Below are 19,823 nucleotides of genomic sequence, written 5' to 3'. Positions count from 1 at the left end.
AACTGCAGATGCCGGAATCTGCAAAGCAAAACACAAAGTGCTGGAGGAACTCAGTAGATCAGGCAGCAACTGTGAAGGGAATGGACATTCGTTATTTTGTGTCGAGACTCTTCTTCCGACTGGTAGGAATGTTTAAGAAACATTTAGACTGGTGCATGGACAGGAAAGGTTTAGAGGGATATGGGCTAAACGCAGGCAGATGAGACTAGTGTACATGGGACTTGTTGGACAGTGTGGGCAAGTTGGGCTGAAGGGCCTGTTTCCATGCTGTAAAACTCTATGACGAGTGGTTCAAATTTGATTATACACTGACCTATGTACTACTGCACTACCCACGGTGAATTGTTGGTGTTGAGGTGTTTTGGTGTGGTGCTTATTTTCTGTCGAATTAATTGGGAACTAGCTTGTGAGTAAAGTTACTGAAAAAAATAAATGTGTGTGTGGGAAATAAGTGAGAAGAGTAACTCCAACAGGGTAAGTATTTTGTCCATTCTGGTGATTTACGGGATAGTTGCAGTGGAGTTTGGAAGGGAGGACTGTAAAGTGTCAGAGTGCTTTAGACACAATACAGGGACATCTATGGCATGGAAACATGTGGGACGGTGTGGCGGATATAACATCCAGAGTAAGTTTCTTGAGTGAGCTAATGAACGGATCTGTGTAGGGAACAGTACACAAAAATGTCTCTGTGTCATAAATAGAAAGTGCATAAATAAGCAAAGCCAATATGTTTTAATTTACTCAGTCCAGAAGGGTTCAAATCTATATTTACCTTCTATGTTCCAATATTGGTTTCCTGACTTTGTGCTGCCAGGCCTTCTCTAACTCTGGCAGGAGAGGTTGAGGGGAAGGGTGGGTTTACAAACACAACCTGGAGAACATACTGTGTATAGCCACACTTGCTGTCAATCTGGAAACATATACTGGGACATTTGGCAGAGTTGTCTGCTAGAAATGAACAAAAATAGAACAATTGGTGTGAGAATCAGGCTGAACTCAGAGTATAGGGTTCCAAAAGAATGCTTTCTTAAATGTATGAATTATTTGATTGGATTTTAAATGTCTCTCAACCAGGGCCAGATTTATGTATAAGCTTCACAAGCTTAAGCTTAGGGCCTCGAGATCTAGGGGGGCCTCGGCAGGGCCGGATTTACCTACAGGCCTCATAGGTTGAAGCCGAGGGCCTCAAAATCTAGGGGGCCTCCGTCCAAGGTGTTTTTTTCCCCAGAGTAAAAAAAATCCTGAGAAAAAAAAATTGGAGTGCTATCAGCGTTTCCACTTTGACGGAAATTCCCTGAAATTCTGGTTCCGGTCGCTGGAAATTTTGGGGAAAAAAATTGCGACCTGCACAGTTGGGGGAAGCGGGTGACGCAGTAGCGACGCAAAATTACGCTGTTTCTCCGCGCGTGCGCAGTGGGCCCGGACAGGTTCAGATCTCCATTTGCACTCGACACAATCACCTCGATGCCTCGTGTCTACTCCAGGTAAGTAGTGGATATTGCTTCGCGGGAGTGCCCGTTTCTCCGGGCCGGGTGGGGGCTGCGGTGTCTGCGGCATCGTAGCCTCCTCGCTGCTTGTAGGGAGAAGAGATGGGGAGGTGATTGAGAGAGTATGGATGTGGAGGGGGAAAGGAGGGTTGAGAGAGGGGGAGAAGGTAGGGAGAGAGAGAGAGAGAGGAGAGGGACTTTCCATCGGGGTTCTCGCAGAGACGACGTTTTTCTCTGTTTCTCTTTCTTTTACATGTAGGCGGTGGAGTGGGAACCTGGGATTACCTTTAGTGAGATTGCAAAATTAAGGTAGGTTTTAGAGCAATTATATTTTCTCCTCCATATGAATAATATCAAACAATTGGAACTGCTTTCTTTTCCTTGATAACAATACTGTAAAATATGAATTCCATAGTTTGCAACTTTCATTTTGCATCATATTTTTAATGTGCACACACTAACACAGTCGAACAGTAACAGACAATAAAATCAACACACAAAACATTTTCTAAAAAAAGGTTTTAGTTACTGCAAAAACTTACAGTATTTTATTTGCAGTGTTTGCATGATCCTTTATAACATTTTACATAACATTTTACAGTGCAACTTGATTATTAAATCAAGGACAGCTTCAATTCTTGATTTTAAAAAAGTACATGACAATGACCCCAATCATCCCATTCCAACCACTCATTACTCTTGACAACCAAAATTATTTCTGAAATATTGGTCATAAATTTGGTGCAAAAATGCCCCAAAATAAGACTCAGAATGCACCATAGAGCATCTAAAACCCCAGAGCTTCCAGGGCCCTTCCAGTGGACCCCGGCAAAAAGGGTCTTTCAGCTTCGCGCTTGTGATATGCGCTGCGTGCACTTATTTCACATAAAAATTTTGTACTCCTGCCAAGCTTCGTACGGGCCTGGTGTATAATATTTTTGACACTGTCAAAGGCCTTTCTTACATATGCTGTCACAACGCACTGTAGTCTCTAAACAACACTTCAGTAATTTTCCTTGCCCTCCATTTCAGAATAATAGTGTTTTAAGCTGATAACTCGACACTAGCACTGGCAATAAATAAATATTTTCCAGCCCTTATCTCATTGGCCACGCTCGGCTGCACATCGGTGTCAATCTGGTGGACTCTTCCATCTTCCTCTCATCGTGGGGGGTGGGGGATTTGGAGGGGTCTCACAAGTGGAATAGCCTAGGGCCTCTCTTCATCTAAATCCGGCCCTGCTCTCAACTGTACACAAAGATTAACTTTTTAGCTCAGCTGAATAACTAATTTGTAATTTTGTTTCCTTCAGCACTAAATTTTTTACCAGTTGATGAATCTGTGATGGTGGGATAAAGGATTTTCAAAATTTGTAGTAAAAACATAAAATATTGGAAATAAGTAATGGATGGGCAGCATCTGTGGAAAGGGGCATCAAGTAAAAGTGCCCGGTTATTATTTGAACTGGGTGTGAGCTGGTTATTACACATTGTTGAGCTTGGTGTAGAATTGTTTAGTTTAATTTATTGTCACGTGTACCGAGGTACAGTGAAAAGCTTTTGTTGCGTGCTAACCAGTCAGTGGAAAGACAATACATGATTACAATCGAGCCATTCACAATGTACAGGTACATGATAAGCTAATAACATTTAGTGCAAGGTAAAGCCAGAAAAGTCTGATCAAAGATAGTCCGAGGGTACCCGATGAGGTAGATACTAGTTCAGAACTGCTCTCTGATTGCGGTAGGATGGTTCAGTTGCCTGATAACAGCTGAAAAGAAATTGTCCCTGAATCTGGAGATGTGCCGTTTCACACTTCTACACCTTTTGCCTGATGGGAGAGGGGAGAAGATGGAATGGCCAGGTGTCAAGTCAGTAATCTCAATGAGGTTCCTTGAGCTGTTGTTTTGCTTCATGGAATTTGTGCAAGATTTGGGAAAATTTAATATGACAGAAGCTCAGGATCATCTTAGTTGACTAAATGGAGCTGTTCCACAAAGTGCAACCCAATTGGCACTTGGTTTCTCCAAAGACTGGTTCTGTTGACAAGTGATCAGTCAGAAATAGTGGCACTCTCTCCACACATCTCTGTAATACTGCCAGCATCCTGATCTCTAGGTAAACAGCATCTGCAGTATCCTGCTTTTCACGTGTGTATCTTTGAGTTTCGCCACTCTTTTCCTTTTCTACTTCTGGCCTCTGTTTTCATTATCATTTTACATTTATATTTTCTCCAGACAGAACAGCAGCCATAAACAAGTCTTTAGCATTTCCTTCCAGCCTTTCATTCTCTTCAACCCTCTGTTCTCAGTTCTATGTTTAATTGCTAGTTTTTGCAGTATTTGAAAAACTGAAAACTTTCGCTAACTTGTCATCATTGACCATTTGTTTACATATGCTGTAGTGGCTTGTGTTTGGAGATGTGTTTTCTTTTATTAATGTTTATTAAGGTGAGAGGTAAAGTTTAATGGAAATGTGCAGGGCACGTATTTTTACACAGAGAATGGTTGGTGCTTGGAACGTGCTGCCAGGGGTGGTGGTAGAGGCAGATAGGATAGTGGCTTTGAAGAGGCTGATGGATAGGCACATGGATATGCAGGGAATGGAGGGATATAGATCACACGCAGGTAGATGAAATTAGTTTATCTTGGTATTTTGTTCGACATGGTCATTGTGGGCTTAAGGGTCCGTTCCTGTCTGTACTGTCATGTTCTATGTTTATAATGTTCTGAATCTTAATATTCTGAGTCTTTACTTTTTATTTTTATTTAATCTGAGGCAGCATAGTAGTGTAGCAGGTAGTGTTACTCCTTCATAGCTCCAATGGCCTTGTTTTAATGCTGACCTCTGCTGTTTATGTGGAATTTGCACGTTTTCCCTCTGACATTTTGGTTTCCTGCTACATCCCAAAGATCAGTGAGTTTGTTGGGGGGGGGGGGGGGGGGGGGGGGGGAGAGAAGGAGGAGAAGGAGGAGAAGGAGGGGAAGGAGGGGAAGGAGGGGAAGGAGGGGAAGGAGGGGAGGAGGGGGAGGAGGGGGAGGAGGGGGAGGGGGGGGAGGGGGGGGAGGGGGGGGGGAGGGAGGGGAAGGAGGGGAAGAAAGGAGGGGAAGGGGGGGGAGGGGGGGGAGGAGGGGGAGGAGGGGGAGGAGGGGGAGGAGGGGGAGAAGGAGAAGGAGAAGGAGAAGGAGGAGAAGAAGAAGAAGAAGAAGAAGAAGAAGAAGAAAGTTTGTTAGTTAAATAGCCGCTGAAAAGTGCCCCGAGTAGGTCGGAGAGAGCAGAACGTGGGTGGGGAGATGATGGGAATGTGGAGAGAATAGCTGTCAGGGATGGTGGGCCAGATGGTCTGTTTCCACTCTGTGGTATTCTGATTCCACTGGGCCAGGGTCCCGATCCAAAACATCGTCTGTCCAATCCCTCCACAGATGCTGGCTGCCTGACCCGCTGAGTTCCTCCAGCACTGTGCGTTTTGGTACTTAGCTAGAGTGACTTCAGCTTGATTTGATGTACAACTCCATCCAAGACAGCAAGAAATTGCAGCGAATTGTGGATGCAGCTCAGGCCATCACATAAACCAACCTCCTTTCCATTTATAGACACAAAAAGGGAAGGGTCTCGACCCAAAACATCACCCATTCCTTCTCTCCAGAGATGCTGCCTGTCCCGCTGAGTCACTCAAGCTTTTTGTGTCTATCTTCCTTTCCATTGACTCCAATTATACCTCACACTGCTTCGGCAAGGCCAATCAGCATAATCAACATAATCAATGAGTCTCTCCCTGGCCACTCCCTTTCTCCCCTCTCCCCTCTCCCATCAAGCAAAAGGTATAGAAGTGTGATAACGCACACCTCCAGATTTAGGGACAGTTTCTTCCCAGCTGTTATAAGTTATGAGGCAACTAATCATCCCACCACCAAAGATCCTGTAGCAAGCAAGAGAGATCACTCAACGAAAAAGACGTAGTACGGTCATGGGCAGATTCATGGGTAATTTTCGGCCCCATTTCCGTAACCGGCTTCCGTCTCCGCACCAAAGATCCCGTAGCGGAGCAAAGATACTAGTGCGGAGACGGAAGCCGGTTACAGAAACATCCTCGAAAAAATAAAAGTTATTTGGTAAAAATCTTCTCCTCATTTTCAGAATTATAATTTATTAACACAAACTGTTCCCCCGCAACGTTGATTACACTGCGGGTCGGGTCGGGTCGGGTCCTGTTACTGAAATAGATGAATAAAAGGCCCACGTTCCGCTCCGTTGCGTACTACACGTCAGCTCATTGCATTTAGCAGGAGTGGTCTATCTTGCTCTGCTATAGGATCTTTGCCCATCACAACTAGAGAAGGCTATCACAGAAGGCTGTGGAGGCCAAGTCAGTGGATATTTTTAAGGCAGAGATAGCTAGATTCTTCATTAGTACAGGTGTCAGAGGTTATGGAGAGAAGGCAGGAGAATGGGGTGAGGAGGGAGAGATAGATCAGCCATGATTGAATGGCGGAGTAGACTTGATGGGCCGAATGGCCTAATTCTTATGGCTTATGACTTTATGACCTTATGAGAGCAGTCCTGTATTACCATATACCTCTTTGGTGACCCTCGGACTATCTTTGATCGGACTTTACAGGCTTTACTTTGCACTAAACGTTATTCTCTTATCGTGTATCTGAACACTGTGAATAGCTCGCTTGTAATCTGGCTAGCACGCAACAAAAGCTGTTCACTGTACCTCGGTACACGTGACAATAAACTACACTGAACTGGTGAGCTTTTACAAACTCCATCTAAGATAGGAGAGAGACCTTGTTGGGTCCAGAGATGTGTGTTTGGATTGAAACCTGCCAATCAAAACCGACAGCCACTCTTCTTTCGCAGACAAAAGCAATATAATTGCGGCATCAGGGCAGGCGATTGATAGCATCGATAACGGTGACAATGACGACAAATGCAATCGTTAGTCTCTTAGCATCAGAGCCTATTGTGTTGGAACCCAATCCCGGGGGAAATCCCCGTACGTTGAGGACGGTTATTGAACAGAAAGTGTACATGTAACGGGGTAGCTACTCATCAAGATTCAAAACAACTCGGCTCACTGCTTCAATATAGGAAGAGGGCGGCGAGAAAACAAAAACAAAAACAAAAGGCAGGATTAAAAAAAACGTTAAATTAACAAGAAAGAATTGTCCGCCGCTGCTTGTTTCCATTTTGAATTTGTCCTGCATTCATTCCCGGCTGCTAATATTGCCCTCTCTCTGTATCACGGCGCACTGCATGGGATAATGAGACAGCAAAGCCCATAAATATAACAAGGACAATCGTGAACTGTTTGGCGTCCAACTACCGTAAATACACATATTAACTAACACACGGCGTGCTGCCCTCCGTGTGATCACAAACGGCTGCTGCGTGAAACTAAATACCGGTCGTCTGGCCAGGGTTGAGGAAAACACACTTTAAATCGGAACAGCTGCTTCTCGGTGTCAAAATGTTTAAATGGACCGGCAAGCAAGCAAACAATTGTGTGGCGTGCAGCGAACACGGCACCGAGTAACTGCTGGTGCCTTTCATTCAAGTGCCACATCTCACTTGTATCCGCTGTAGGGCCAATACCGCCACGCCCACTGTCAGGGAATGGTACATTGCCCCCAGTCGCTCTACAAACCCGACACACAGATAAGAAAGCGGGATTCCAGGGGTCCAGACCTTCAGTTTTTTCCCAGTGCCCTTCCCAAAGCTTTAGCGACGGGCGAAATTCAGATGGATTTAAACAAAGGTTTTAGTGAAGGCAAATTTCCGAATTCAAGTCCCAGATAGAACAATGACATTCTTACTTGCAGCAGCACAACATTTGTCAATCGGAGTGAACAACAAATATGCTGTATGCTGATCACCTAACTATTTCCAACCTGCTTCTGAATGATGTTTCTTCAACCGATGTAAAAGTAACACTCGGTTACAGTTGCAAATTAAGATACATCTAAGATACAAAAGTAACACGTTATTTTTTAACGTCAAGCAAAATAGAGCATGGCAACAAGTTATTTTGTTGTAGACGTGCGCGTGGAAACGTTCTTCCTCTCACGAATACCTCCAAGTGATCAAACATTAAAGACAAATCCTACTTTCATTTCCAATCACATTTTAAAATAGGAAAGACTGTAATAATATTAATTTAATGCCAGATGAGTGAAAATTCACGTCGTGTCTTCGGGTTAATAGTTTAAGTTGTAGGAAGGAACTGCAGATGCTGGTTTAAACCCAAGATACGCACAAAATGCTGGAGTAACTCAGCGGGACAGGCAGCATCTCTGGATAGAAGTATTGGGCGACGTTTAAGTATTTTTTTCCAACTCCGAATGACCATTTTCCTAATGGTTTTGTTGAAGAGTTTTGTAAAGTGTTTCCTCAAAAAGGATTTTTTTGTTTTTCTTTGTTTTTGCAAATATTTATTTCTGGAATCCGATTTTACGCTATTTCAGCTCATTTGGCGAGTGAAAATAATCAAATCACAAACGCAAAAAAAGTTGAAATGAACTCCAAAACCTGATTGTACAATAGGTCCATCAGACAACTACAGTGAGAAGAACGGCCGGGAGGAAAGTAGTTAGATAATTGTTCAAATACATGTTAACAACATGTGATACGTAGGCGACGTGCTGGCAGGGAGTATTTTTAAATGGAATTGACGCAGAATTTAAAACATTCCTCCACAAAGTTCAGCTGCTTCTTGCGTTTGAATATAGAAGGAACACGTGCTTTATACATTCAGCTGTTGGCGATCATGTGATTGTTTCCGACCAACCCTTCTCTGCATCTAAATGTTAGTTTCAAAACCAGTTAAACACATTGCATGTAAACACCATGGAAAGTAACAGCCAGGGAACCACCGTGTTGCAGCTCCCCGTCTCACACACACACACACACACACACACACACACACACACACACACACACACACACACACACACACACACACTCTCACACACACACACACACACACACACACTCACACACAGACACACACACGCTCACACACACACACACACACACACACACTCACACACACACACACACACACACACACAGACTCACGCACACACACACACACACACACACAGACTCACACACACACACACACAGGCTCACACACACACACACAGACTCACACACACACACACACACACAGACTCACACACACACACACACACACACACACAGACTCACACATACACACACACACACACACACACACACACACTCACACATACACACACACACACACAGACTCACACACACACACTCACACTCACTCACACACACTCATACACACAGACTCACACACACACACACACACACACACACACACACACACTCACAGACAGCGGAGGAAGACTATGAGTAAGATGGCCAAAAATCACAGCGATACTGGGTAATGTTTTTTCTAAAATCAATATACAGCACAGACAGGAAGTGGTCAAGACTTTTAATTATATAGATAGCATGCACCACAATGCCATTTTCAGGGTCATTGCCATTCAATGGGTACAGGGGTACAGGCATGTTAATATAAGCACTTCCACAGCCATAAACGGGGCCTGTGAATTGGGTAGACACAAAATGCTGGAGTAACTCAGTGGGATAGGCAGCAAGAGTCAAGAGTCTTTTATTGTCATATGTCCCAGCTACTTGCAGCAGCACAACAGAATATGTAAACATAGTACACTGTAAACAATATAAATGAGAGAAGAAAAAATCAGTGTGTGTAGTATACACATACAAATACATATATATAGATCACTGCCCACATCATGGACCCTTTCCAATTTGCATACCGGTCTGTGGAGGATGCTATCAACTTAGCTCTTCACTACTCCCTACATCATCTGGAATCACCGAACACTTATGCACGCATCCTGTTTATAGACTTTAGCTCGGCCTTTAACACTATACACCCAATTAAACTCTACAATAAACTGTTGGACATGAGCATTCACCCAGCCATGTGCCATTGGATTCTACACTTTCTGACAAACAGACAGCAAAGAGTCAAGGTGGGTGAAAAACTCTCCAGCCCTCTGACTCTCAACACAGGAGCCCCTCAAGGGCGCGTTCTGTCACCTCAGCTCTTTTCACTTTACACCAACAACCTCACATCCCAATGCAGCTCAGTCAAAATGTTTAAATATGCAGACGACACAACAATAATTGGCCTCATCTCAGACAACAACGAATCACAATACCATCAAACAGTGGACAGCGCAGTCAAATGGTGCGCAGACAACAACCTCCAGCTTAATACTTCAAAAACCTTAGAAATCACCATAGATTTCAGATGCAAACAAAACCCCAAACCCCCGGTCCATGTCAACTCCCATCCCATAACCTCCACGAACTCATTTAAGTTTCTGGGCACCTATATCTGCAATAATCTAAAATGGCACATCAACGCAGACCACATCATCAAGAAAGGACAACAACGCCTATACTTCCTCAACCAGCTCAAAAAGTTCAGAGTTCACAAACACCTCCTGGTCCGTTTTTATCAATCCATCATTGAAAGCATCATCACCTCCTCACCTCCTCAATCACAGTCTGGTACGGAAACACTGACAGTCACTCACTACACAGAATACAGCGCATTGTCTCCAAGGCCTCCAGGATCATCAACACCCCCCTCCCCTCAATCCATTCCATTTACCTCCAACGTACCTCAAAACGGGCAATAAAGATCATCTCGGACCCCTCCCATCCAGCAAACCACCTTTTCCAGTCTCTTCCTTCAGGGAGGCGCCTCAGGTCACTTGCTACAAAATCCTCCCGCTTTAAAAACAGTTTCTTCCCCTCAGCAATAAGAACACTCAATTCCCTCCAGTAACAGTCAATATTAAGGACTTTTGATGTATACAGTGTCTTGTCTATGGTCTTTGTCTGTTCTTTTGCACTATGTATTGTTGGTGAGATTTGTGATTTGTGATGTGGTATGGATGCACTTTATTACTGTGATCTGTGTTGTTATTAGTGTTAATGTGACTAAAGCAGTGTACCATCATGTACCGAACCCAAATACCACCAACCCTGGTCGTGTGGCAAATAAAGATTCTATCTATCTATCTATCTATCATATATATACACACACGCACACATACTTACACATAAAAAACAAACAATAATAGTGCAATAATAACAATAATAGTCTATGTAGTTCAGAACTTATTTGAGGTTGTAGTGTTTAATAGCCTGATGGTTGTAGGGAAGAAGCTGTTCCTGAACCTGGATAATACAGTTTCCAGGCTATTGTACCTTCTTTCCAATGGCAGTGGTGAATTGAGTGTGTGACCAGGGTGGTGTGGGTCTCTGATGATGCTGGCAGCCTTTTTGAGGCAGCGACTCCTATAAATCCCTTTGATTGTGGGGAGGTCAGAGCCGGTGATGGGCTGGGCAGTGTTCACAACTTTTTACGGTCTTCTGCAGCATCTCTGGAGAGATGGAATGGGTGACGTTTCGGGTCGAGACCCTTCTTCAGACTGATGTTTCAGATCGTGATCCTTCTTCAGAATTGGGTATTTGGTCTTCTGGAAGTGTAAATTTGAATCTCCTGTTTTTCAGGACCTCTGGACTAAATAGCTCCTGAAGTGATTCTGGAAGTCACAGCTGCCCTTGCAACCTCTGCCAGTGAGTGCATTAATGACAAAACACATGTTCCTGTCGGGTTTCTCTGGTTGTTTGCTGCAGGTTTACTTTCAATCTTTTGCCTTTTGGTTTGTCTAATCTCCCCTGGACTTTAGGCAGATACCCGGAAGTCGGGCAGTCAAATATAGTCATGCTCACAATCATGTCACCAAATTTATTTTGGTGAGGCATGTGGCCTAATTTTGAGAAAGAATTGTGCATCTGATGTCTACGTGTTATTTTATTGAATGTGTCAGTAAAGTGACCATAATTCTGATCTCCAATTCTACTTTTCTGTAATTGTGTGCTCTAGGAGAAGTGCTTTATTTATCACATGTGCAACTGCACAGTGAGATTCATTTTGCATATTTACACATGCGGGTGCCACCATGTTTTGGTGTTTTTTCCATAGACTAAAGTCAAGCTATTGAATCAGTTCTCGGTCTTGGTAAGCCCCAGTCTCTTGCAGGGCCTCCTCTGTCGCCTTCGACCAGATCGGCCTACAAACAGTGCCGGATTTACGTATAAGCTAGACAAGCTTAAGCTTAGGGCCTCGAGATCTAGGGGGGCCTACTCACCTCGCTACCTCACCGGACACGTCGAACCTCGCCACCCCACCGACCATGCGCCCACCGGGACCTCCTAATCTTTGCCCGCTGACCCTGGCCTCTCCACCGCCTTCCAGCAGCCCGCAGCCGTCACCTTACCTGCAGCCAGGACTCAGCACCAGGCCTGAAGTTTCCTTGCTGCAGACTCCCACTCCCCCGGGTTTGACTGCGCTGGGTCCTAGTGCTAGTCCCCCAAACCTGTCTTCCCCATTCCCCTCAAACCATGTGACCCCAGCTCTTCCCCACCCACACTTCAGTCCTCATACCCCCCTACCCCCTGACCACCCACCACCCCTCCACCAGACATCGCCTTGGCCTCAGTCCACTCACCTGCCTTCCCCCGGCCCCAACCCCCATCCCTGCCGTGTGTTCACCATCCCCCCTGACCTCCCCCTCTCTGATACCGAATGGTCTGTCCTCAGCAGAGGCCTCGCGTTTGTTCCCCTCTGTCCCCACCTCAATGAGCTCCGCGCCCGCCTCGATTTGGAGCTCTTCTTCCGTCGCCTCCGCCTCACACCGTTCTTCCATGGGAAGGAGTCCTCGCCCCCATTGATGATCCCTTTTCCCATCTCCAACGGACCCCCTCTTGGACCCCCCCCCCCCCATGGCCATTGGTACAATTAAATTTGGGGGTCACCATCCGATGTCAGAACGGAAGAACATTCTCAGCAGCTTGGACTTCCAAATCGGCCACTTCCTACCGGAGACCGCGGCTCTCGAAGTCCACAGGCTGAGCTGGGTGGAGATTCACGCTGGCGGCCCTCGGCAAAGGGTTCCCAGGGCTCCGCGATATTAAAACCAGCGCGGCCCGAGGCTGGGAGCTCTGCAAACCACAGCTCCATGATGTTGAAGCAACAGGCCCAACACTGCAGAGCTTCAAACGGCGATCCAGGTAAAGCACCGCCTGCTCCACGGTGAATCCCATATGTATTTTAAAACCAACTGTTTAATGACAACATACAGTAGGATCTAAAAGTGTCACACTGTCACTGTCGGGTAGTCAAGGTCCTCTAGTCGTGGGGGTGGGGGATTGGGAGGGGGGGCCTCACAAGTGAAATAGCTTAGGGCCTCTCTTCATCTAAATCCGGCCCTGCCTACAAAGCTATGTTCCTCTTCTCACCCGGGCCATCTATCTGTCCCAGGGGAGCCACCTAAAGCCAACCTTGAAGGCGCTGGAGGCATTGATAGGTTCACTGTAATCAGCGACACCATCCCCCTCTCCTTCCTGCTCGCCTCTTCCTTCCACCCATCACCACCTTCTCCCAAGATCCACTCCGTTCCAACATCCGAGATGCCGGCTGTACAGTGCTGAGCCCCCACAGAGTTAGGATAAGTGGTTAAACAATTGTTAAAAAGCAGGACCACCAGGATAGTGATCTCAGTTCAGTTTAGTTTATTGTCACATATACCGAGAATGTTTTTTATTGCGTGCTAACCAGTCAGCAGAAAGACAATACATGATTACAATCAATCCATTTACAGTATAGATATATGACAAGGGAATAACGCTTGGTGCAAGGTAAAACCAGCAAAGTCCTGTCAAGGATGGTCTGAGGGACATCAATGAGGTAGATAGTAGTTCAGCACTGCTCTCTGGTTGTGGTAGGATGATTCAGTTGCTTGATAACAGCTGGGAAAAAACTGTCCTTGAATCTGGAGGTGTGCATTTTCACAATTATATACCCTTTGCCTGATGGGAGAGGGGAGAAGAGGGAGTGGCCAGGGTGTGACTCGCTCTCGATTATGTTGCTGGCCTTGCCGAGGCAGTGTGAAGTATAAATGGAATCAATAGAAGGGAGGTTGGTTTGTGTAATGGTCTGAGCTGCGTCCACAATTTGCTGCAATATCTTACGGTCCTGGATGGAGCTGTTTCCAAATCAAGCTGTGATGCATCCGGATAAAATGCTTTCTATGGTGCATCTGCAGATTACTCCCTGTGCTATGTGCTAGTGTGGGTAGGAATAGGAAGATAGTTCAGCTGAATGCATGGCTGAGACATTAATGCAGGGGACAGGGACTCAGATTTTTTGAACCATTGGGATCTCTTCTGGGACAGAGGTGACCTATACAAAAGGGAGGGGTTGCATTTCAACTGGAGAGGGACCAATGTCCTGGCGCGCTGGTTTGCAAGTGCTATTTGGAAGGGTTGGAATAGATTGGTAGGGGAATGGGATCCAATGCAGTAGGCAGGTTAGAGACTGGAAGTCTGTACAGAAGTCAATGACAGCAAGTTCAGTTGACAGGATAGGCAGGAAGATGGCAGGGAACATGGAAAGATGGTTGAATTAAATTGCAATTATTGCAATGCGAGAGGCTTGACAGGTACGGCAGATGAACTCTGGGCGTGGGTAGGCATGTGCATTATAGCCATTACAGAAACATGAGTAAGGGAGGGACAGAACTCACTGTCAGCTTAATGTTCCAGGGTACAGGTGTGACAGGAAAGACAGGTGGGGATAAAACAGGAGGAGTTGCTTTATTAATTAAGGAGAACATTATAGTATTAATTTGCACGATTACATTACAGAAGGATCATCCAGTGAGGCTATGTGGGTGGAGCTGAGAAATATAAAGTGGATGATCATCTTGTTGGGAGTGAAATATAAACCTCAAACATAACCAACTGGAATTGGAGAGGATTGCAGACAGCTGCAAGATTCATAGGGTTGTCTTCGTAGGGGATTTTTACTTTCCCAATATAGATGAGATGGAATTTAAGAGTTGATATTGTTTCCGTTGTAAAAGATCACAAATATAGGAATTAATGGGATACTACACTGGATGAGTTATGATTGTTTGCATATATCACAATCTTCTGTTCTTAATGTACACAAAGGAGCTAGATCAGTTGATTATTTATTTACAAGCTATGACTAGTAAGACCATTTACAATATAATGTGATGTGTAGTAAAGTAACAGGCAAAATCTCCAAAGCTCCAATTGCCATAATTTACAGAACACAATCATATTTGGTAGTTTTACAGACTAATAATATACATGGTTATTCTCAGCACTTTGCTTCATTTGTTGTAAGCAACAATATGCAATACAGTAAGAAAGTTTACCCAATAAAGATGCAAGGTGCATTTTTCAATTTTTCATAATGTAGAGAAGATCTTTTGTAGCCAGATTTAACTAGTTTTTCCTAAAATAAAAACAGGTTTTAAACAGTTTTGAGGGTGATTTAGTTTTCATAATGCAGCTTTAGTAGTCAAAGGGTACAAAGATGTATAGAATTAATTGTAGTTGTGAGACAAGTGCCAATGTAGTTCACCTAAACTCTTCAAGTGCTTGTGTGGTATTTGATAGTAAGATTAAACGAGAACTTACCAGTTAGAAGTTTGATCTTTATTTTATGACACGAACATCAAACCTGGTAAGTAATAAAAATCTTACCTACAGGTTTCACTTTACCATCGCCAGGGAGCGAAGCCCTGCATGTCCGGTGTCTTGCCATGCGAACAACGTAATGACGTGCATGCGCACTGGCGGATCTTCTTCACGGAATCACTCACGTGACTCTGAAGTAAAATTATTGTTGTTCTTCCTTTGCAAGGTGGTAGATGTTGACCGATTGTGACAATTTGAATATGCAGTGGTTTAGACATGCCCATGCGCATCAAAAATCCCAATCTGTTTCCCTCAAAGTCAATTGTTACCAGCAAAGTCTCAACCATTTTGTGGAATAGGTTGTTAATAATTGTACAAAATGCTCAAGAAAGCATTGAAATGTAAGTCTGGGATGTGTACATAATGCAAACTAAACAAATAGAAGCTGTATAATGTTGGTGCAAACTTGTTGGTCCTGTTACACAAACTACATTTCAGTGGTTTAAGATCCTCTAAGTAGCATTAAAACCCATGTATTTGTATAAAACCTTACTATATTTCTATACGGTAGGGAACACTTTCAGCAGCAAATGCCAGAAGCCAATTAATTTGTTTAAAATGTGATTATTTTTATTGTTAACTAATGGTGTTAAGGGATGGCGGTGCTGCATATGTGAATTAGGTGATAAATCTGTGATGTTAGTGGATAATGATACAATATTGTGAATAAGTAACTTTCTAAAGTTCATTTTTCTTAAGTTTCCATAATCATTGAATTGTACAATGTTATAGCAGCGAAGGGGACAATTTGGCTAATTTTGTTGCTATTTAGATACACTTTGCTGCCTCGGCTAATTTTTTATGAATAAAATGTACTTGAATAACAGCAGGCACAATGTGAATGAACCTTTGATACGCCATTCGTAAATGACTCGGATGCAATATATCTGATATATGGTTATGCTATTAACATATAACATATAACAATTATAGCACGGAAACAGGCCATCTCGACCCTTCTAGTCCGTGCCGAACACATAATCTCCCCTAGTCCCATATACCTGCGCTCAGACCATAACCCTCCATTCCTTTCCCATCCATATAACTATCCAATTTATTTTTAAATGATAAAAACGAACCTGCCTCCACCACCTTCACTGGAAGCTCATTCCACACAGCTACCACTCTCTGAGTAAAGAAGTTCCCCCTCATGTTACCCCTAAACTTCAGTCCCTTAATTCTCAAGTCATGTCCCCTTGTTTGAATCTTCCCTACTCTCAGTGGGAAAAGCTTTTCCACGTCAACTCTGTCTATCCCTCTCATCATTTTAAAAACCTCTATCAAGTCCCCCCTTAACCTTCTGCGCTCCAAAGAATAAAGCCCTAACTTGTTCAACCTTTCTCTGTAACTTAGTTGCTGAAACCCAGGCAACATTCTAGTAAATCTCCTCTTACTCTCTCTATTTTGTTGACATCCTTCCTATAATTAGGCGACCAAAATTGTACACCATACTCCAGAATTGGCCTCACCAATGCCTTGTACAATTTTAACATTACATCCCAACTTCTATACTCAATGCTCTGATTTATAAAGGCCAGCATACCAAAAGCTTTCTTTACCACCCTATCTACATGAGATTCCACTTTCAGGGAACTGTGCACAGTTATTCCCAGATCCCTCTGTTCACCTACATTCTTCAATTCCCTACCATTTACCATGTACGTCCTATTTTGATTTGTCCTACCAAGATGTAGCACCTCACACTTATCAGCATTAAACTCCATCTGCCATCTTTCAGCCCACTCTTCCAACTGGCATAAATCTCTCTGTAGACTTTGAAACTCTACTTCATTACCCGCAACCCCACCTATCTTAGTATCATCTGCATACTTACTAATCCAAATTACCACACCATCGTCCAGATCATTGATGTACATGACAAACAACAGTGGACCCAACACAGATCCCTGTGGCACCCCACTCGTCACTGGCCTCCAACCTGACAAACAACCATCCACCATTACTCTCTGGCATCTCCCATTCAGCCACTGTTGAATCCATCTTGCTACTCCACCATTAATACCCAACGATTGAACCTTCTTAACCAACCTTCCATGATGAACCTTGTCAAAGGCCTTACTGAAGTCCATATACACAACATCCACTGCTTTACCCTCATCAATTTCCCGAGTAACATCTTCAAAAAATTCAAGAAGATTAGTTAAACATGACCTTCCAGGCACAAATCCATGTTGACTGTTCCTAATTAGACCCTGTTTATCCAGATGCTTATATATATTATCTCTAAGTATTCTTTCCATTAATTTGCCCACCACTGACGTCAAACTAACAGGTCTATAATTGCTAGGTTTACTCTTAGACCCCTTTTTAAACAATGGAACAACATGCGCAGTACGCCAATCCTCCGGCGCTATTCCCGTTTCTAATGACATTTGAAATATTTCTGCCATAGCCCCTGCTATTTCTACACTAACTTCCCTCAATGTCCTAGGGAATATCCTGTCTGGACCTGGAGACTTATCCACTTTTATATTTCTCAAAAGTGTCAGTACTTCCTCTTCTTTGATCCTCATAGTTTCCATAGCTACTCTACTTGTTTCCCTTACCTCACATAATTCAATATCCTTCTCCTTGGTGAATACCGAAGAAAAGAAACTGTTCAATATCTCCCCCATCTCTTTTGGCTCTGCAGATAGTTGGCCACTCTGACTCTCTAATGGACCAATTTTATCCCTCGTTATCCTTTTGCTATTAATATAGCGGTAGAAACCCTTCGGATTTACTTTTACCTTACTTGCCAAAGCAACCTCATATCTTCTTTTAGCTTTTCTAATTTCTTTCTTAAGATTCTTTTTACATTCTTTATACTCCTCAAGCACCTCATTTACTCCATGCTGCCTATAACTATTGTAGATCTCCCTCTTTTTCCGAACCAAGTGTCCAATTTCCCTTGAAAACCATGGCTCTTTACAATTTTTACGATTTCCTTTCAACCGAACAGGGACATAAAGATTCTGTACTCTTAAAATTTCACCTTTAAATGTACTCCATTTCTCTTCCACATCTTTCCCATAAAACAAACTGTCCCAATTTACTCCTTTTAAATCCTTTCGCATCTCCTCAAAGTTAGCCTTTCTCCAATCAAAAATCTCAACCCTAGGTCCAGTTTTGTCCCTCTCCATAATTATATTGAAACTAATGGTATTGTGATCACTGGACCAGAACTGTTCCCCAACGCATACCTCTGCCACCTGACCCATCTCATTTCCTAACAGGAGGTCCAGTACCGCCCCTTCTCTAGTATTGGATATCCATTTTGATTTGTTTTCAGGCCAACATGTAAAGTACAATCAAAACTATCCCTTGGTTAATAGTCAGTCATGTTGGTGGATCTGTAGTCATGTGCAAGATAAAGATCTTATCTGGAAGGATGTTTGTGAACCAGTGGATTTTTAATGACTATCCGAGTTTCATAATTAACAGTATCGATGGTAGCTGTTTAATTCTAGATTTATTTAATAACTGAAACTGAATAAATTCCTTTGCTGCCAAATCTGGATTTGATCTCTGCACCTCCAAATCAATAAGCTAGGTCTTTGGATTCTCGGTAGACACAAAATGCTGCAGTAACTCAGTGGGTCAGGCAGCATCTCTGGAGAGAAGGAATGGGTGACGTTTCATAGAAACATAGAAAATAGGTGCAGGAGTAGGCCATTCGGCCCTTCGAGCCTGCACTGCCATTCAATATGATCATGGCTGAGCATCCAACTCAGTATCCTGTACCTGCCTTCTATCCATACCCCCTGATACCTTTAGCCACAAGGGCCACATCTAACTCCCTCTTAAATATAGCCAATGAACTGGCCTCAACTACCTTCTGTGGCAGGGAATTCCAGAGATTCACCACTCTCTGTGTGAAAAATGTTTTTCTCATCTCGGTCCTAAAAGATTTCCCCCTTATCCTTAAACTGTGACCCCTTGTTCTGGTCTTCCCCAACATCGGGAACAATCTTCCTGCATCTAGCCTGTCCAACCCCTTAAGAATTTTGTAAGTTTCTGTAAGATCCCCCCTCAAACTTCTAAATTCTAGCGAGCACAAGCCAAGTCTATCCAGTCTTTCTTCATATGAAAGTCCTGACATCCCAGGAATCAGTCTGGTGAACCTTCTCTGTACTCCCTCTATGGCACGGGTCTGGACCCTTCTTCAGACCATTCTAGATCAGTGACTTGACCGTGATGCTCTTACACACCTTTCAGAACTGTAATCTTAACTTGTGGGTAGTAACTACTCCACGGCATTTAACAAATCTGTCTTTCCGTGGCAGAAATGTGTTCACTGTATCCCCTTACTCCACAATGCTGCCTGCCCATGGCTGTCCGAAGGGGGGGTGCGTTGGGTGCAACCGCACCCCCCTTTCCCCCCCCAGAGTAAGAAAAAATCCCCAGGAAAAAAAAAAAATAATAAAATCGGGGGGAAAAAAAAGAAAATCGGGAAAAAGATCTGGCCCGTGGGCTAAGGGAGTGCCCATTTCTCTGGGCCCGGGGGGGGGGGGCGGGGGTGGTCCAGCGCCTCCATCCGCGGCATCGGAGCCTCACCAACAGCTTCCCTGGCGACCAGGAGACCGTCCTCCCGTCGCTGGGCGGGAGTGGCTGAATCTGAACCCAACGGCTGTAACCCCAACACCAGACGCCACTGCGGCGGGGCCCACTCCCCTCA

General features: G+C 44.0%; 1 long non-coding RNA gene across 1 annotated transcript in view; it reads left to right on the top strand.

Annotated features, from left to right (window-relative positions):
- The first annotated feature begins 10,987 nt into the window (after positions 1-10,987).
- LOC116983659 overlaps positions 10,988-19,823 on the top strand; it is a 39,101-nt gene continuing 30,265 nt past the window's right edge. The window contains exons 1-2 of the long non-coding RNA XR_004414777.1: positions 10,988-11,149; positions 15,158-15,270. This is a non-coding gene — a long non-coding RNA (uncharacterized LOC116983659). The remainder of the gene's footprint in view (positions 11,150-15,157; positions 15,271-19,823) is intronic.

This window comes from Amblyraja radiata, chromosome 19 (genome assembly GCF_010909765.2).
Source record: "Amblyraja radiata isolate CabotCenter1 chromosome 19, sAmbRad1.1.pri, whole genome shotgun sequence".
In the NCBI taxonomy this organism is placed as follows: Eukaryota; Metazoa; Chordata; class Chondrichthyes; order Rajiformes; family Rajidae; genus Amblyraja; species Amblyraja radiata.
Note: the sequence above shows the minus strand (reverse complement) of the source record. Positions and strands in the feature narration are given on the sequence as shown.